The sequence below is a fragment of the Sinocyclocheilus anshuiensis genome, unplaced genomic scaffold (assembly GCF_001515605.1).
Source record: "Sinocyclocheilus anshuiensis isolate Anshui unplaced genomic scaffold, SAMN03320099.WGS_v1.1 scaffold78, whole genome shotgun sequence".
NCBI classification, from domain to species: domain Eukaryota; kingdom Metazoa; phylum Chordata; class Actinopteri; order Cypriniformes; family Cyprinidae; genus Sinocyclocheilus; species Sinocyclocheilus anshuiensis.
This window is the reverse complement of record NW_015544250.1, coordinates 1,075,615-1,079,435: the sequence shown is the minus strand read 5'-3', so window position 1 is coordinate 1,079,435 and position 3,821 is coordinate 1,075,615. Positions and strand designations below refer to the sequence as shown.

Here is a 3,821-nt window from a genome sequence, read left to right as displayed (position 1 = left end):
TAATAATTCATTTAAATGCAGCCGTTACCCCGGAAACCCTGTAAACAAAGCAGCTGCACTACTTTCTGTTTCTGAAAGGTGTTTAAATGATTTAAACAGCCATTCAGGTTTGTGTATTTACTATGATGTTCATCACAGAGCCAAATACTTCAATATTTAGACTTGACTAAGCATTAGCAATTAATCGCAACATGAGAATTTGATACCGGCATATTCCTAGTAGTGAATAACAACTTTTTCACCATAATAGTGGAAAAGTCTCTGTACAGCTTTGGAAGACTTGGAATATAATGCGTGGTATGGACTACTGTTATGCTCGTGCATTTTTTTATGCTTTTCGGAGCATTCATTGTATGGAAAGAAGCAGCGTGAACATCCTTTCAAACATCTCCTTTCTATTCTACAAAAGAAAGGTTTGGAATTATATGAAGGTGAGCAAATGATGATGAAATGTTCAAGTTTAGATCCCATCCAAACTTCAGGGCCTGTTGGAGCCATGGCCTAGTGGTACTTTGTGCAAGTGCTCCAAAACATGCCCAATTCGATCCCATTCCCCACTCTCTCTCCAATATTTCCAGTAAATGTTGCATGTGTGGAAAGAAACATAGACCCTTGACTCATCTTTCAGGTCCAGTGTGAGATGCTCCTGCCGTATTTAAGGATGTACAACACCAATACAAAAGAGAAAACTGTGTCTCTGTTTTAATTTTTAAACACGCCTATTAAAAATTTACACACAGGAGATCTCTAGACCAAACTGAGCCCTCATTCATTCGCCTCCACCCACACGCTGTATTACATTTCAAAACCCATTTATCTGATGGAAAAACGAGAGCACATCAGTGGATCGTCTGCTGAAGAATGACAAACTCTAGCGCTAAACGACATATTTGAGTTTTTTTTGGTTGCTTAAACCAGATAAAAATAGAGATAGTAGAGGATGCGCTGTAAAACTAGCTAATATATGGCAAGACAGGTCTGTTCTCTTACCTGGAACGAACATGAAATGCTTGATCCTCGTCTTTTGTGATCACATCCATTTAAGCTCACAGTAAAAGTCCAAGTGTAAAACAAAAACCCAACAGCAGACACGCAAGAGACTTGGAAATACATCTAATGTCACATCATCATACCTCTAAAAGAAAGGACAAACATAAAGACGGAGCGAATATGTCCATGTTTTCACCATATCTCAACCATCGTCCATCTGACTGGCGAGTGACACTAAAGAAAGAGTCTAAGAAATATGAGCCTCTCTCTCACACACACACACACACACACACACACACACACACACACACACACACACACACACAAACACACACACACACACACTCTCTGAGGTGCAAGTGCCTAATGATTTCACTACGAAAACAAGTCAGTGACTGATTAATCCACCCTACAAACTAATTCTGACTTAGTATGTATCATGTTGCATCTCGTGTGGATGGGTGAACATGAGGAAGTCTCTTGACTTCCTCGTGAGCAACCATCCGATCATCCAAAGACACTTTTTTTCCTGGATGGAAAGTTGTTGCATTGCAGTGGCTGTTTGATGTGACCCGGGCAAGTGTCGCATAAACCAGCGCATGAGAAAACAAAGAGTTTATCATTTATAATGAAGACTGAGACCAACATCACCATCTATAATCTTGATGAATGCTTTCATCTGAAGGGATGGTGACACATTAGATAGCATTTACTCACCCTTACACCATTTCAGACCCACCCATGAGTTAATTTCTTCCAAGAAATGCAAGCGGAGACATTTTACAGTGTTACAGTGAAAAATGTTACAGTGGCCAGAACCTGTCCAGCTACCAAAGCTGACAAACAAGCATCATAAAAAAGTCAATATGACTCACATGCTATTCTTTTGAAGTCATATGATAGCTTTGTGTGAGGAAAAACCCAAGGATTCAATGCCACTTGGCAAAGCTGATGTCAAACCCGGTGAGATGCTTCTTCATTCAATACGTTTGAATTTATGCATTTGTGCAAATTAGACGTGCAAGTTATGGTACAAGTGAGCAATATTTTTTTTAATAATGACTTATATTTGAATGTTTTTCTCACACAAAGTTATCATATGAGTTCAGAATACTTGAGCTTGAGGTGGAAGATCTTTATCATCATTTTTGACGATTGACATCTTTACAGTATTTCCTTGTGCATTCCACATTGTTAACTAAAGCTAAAATGATCTAATAAATAATACTAGTTGTTAATAATAACAATAAAAATTCAGTTTTTGTTAACTAAAGTTGATATAAAATGAATATTTATTTTACAAATTTTATAGAAATATACAAAAATGATTAGATTAAAATCCTAAATGTAAAAAAATAAAAAAATAAAAATTTGAGAAATGTTGCCTTGGCAACTAATTTCAAATACATTTAAGTTAAGTTTAAGAACTAAAATTACTAAAAATAAAAAAATTAATTTAATTAAATAAAGCTAAAAAGAGATATTTAAAAAAACTAAAATTTACAAAATTACTAAAACTTCAACTAAAATAAAAAAAAAAAAAGAAAATATAAAAACAAAAGCTAATTCAACATATTAATAAATACTGAAATAACTCTTCACAGAAGAAAGTCCTAGGTTTGGGAAAACAAGAGGGTGAGTGACAACACTTTCATCTTTGAATTAAATTTATCCTGGTCAAAAACTGAACAGGCAGTGGGAAAATATGACAGAAATCATATTTGCTTGTACTTCAGGAATTCCTTGTATTGAGCAGAAATCTTAAAGCATTGTTCACATTCAAAACTGGACCAACCAACAATCTGAATACTCAGGAAAGGGCAGTGACCTTCATCTCTGCAATGTCTTGAGCAAAAAAAAGTTCATTTGATATGATTTGTAAACACTTCCATATTTTAAACCACATTCAGCCAAACACGGTGCTTTTGTGGCTCCTTTCCTAAAGTCCTGAGCCAGTTAGTCCAGCAAAGTCCAGGCCATGTCCAACCATATGTTTACTCAAGCATGTGATAAAGACACACTCTATGAATTTTCCTTTTTGTTTGACATATCAACTTCCTTTCCAGGGTAATTTCACTAAACAAGCATGCCAGGAACATTTAACCACTCACACACTGGTCCAAAATCACATAAAGAAACAACTGCACCATCATTTCAGTTCATGTTTTCTTTATGCCAACAGTTCCAGAATCATTGAGCCACTTATTCAAAGGCTCTAGAAGGGCGACAATAGCTTTGTGAGCAATGAATGACCAGATTAGTCAGTCTACAGCAGAATAAAACACAAAGGTACAGCCTGTGTACCGTAAACGCCTGCGATTCATTAAAAGATTCAAGCACACAAACACAAGAGCTGCTGTGTCCATTCTGTCAGCCGGAGCCTGTCCAGGTGTTTCTCATAAAATCCCACAGGAGACTTTCGAAAGCAGCGAACTTTGGGGAACTACTTACAATGAGACAACAACCCTTCGAGAGAATCTAACGGTCATAATTCTCCCATAAAATGAAATTCTGTATTATACTATATTATAGGTATAAATACATTAATATTTAGCTAAATATATGATTATTTTAAGGGGACTACAGTAATGGAAATTACATTTTTTGCTTGAGAATTTGTGAAAATGTGCTAAATAATGCCACAAAGCACTTTTTTTCTTTTTATGCAAATGTAATTTCTCATTTGTCACTAGGGCTGCACGATAAATCGCATGCGATATTTAACGCGCATCTTATCAGTAAAGCCGGTTCTGTAATCAGCGGTAAATCTCCATCACCTGCGGGCTTTCACATTGAGCAGCATTAACTACACAGAGCCGTTGTTCACTGAC

The 3,821-nt window shown here is 36.3% G+C and overlaps 1 protein-coding gene across 2 annotated transcripts in view; it reads right to left on the bottom strand.

Moving 5' to 3' along the window:
- The window catches only part of LOC107697895 (G-protein-signaling modulator 2-like), a 24,241-nt gene that overhangs the window by 19,876 nt on the left and 544 nt on the right, over positions 1 to 3,821 (bottom strand). The gene's annotated exons all lie outside the window — the stretch shown is intronic.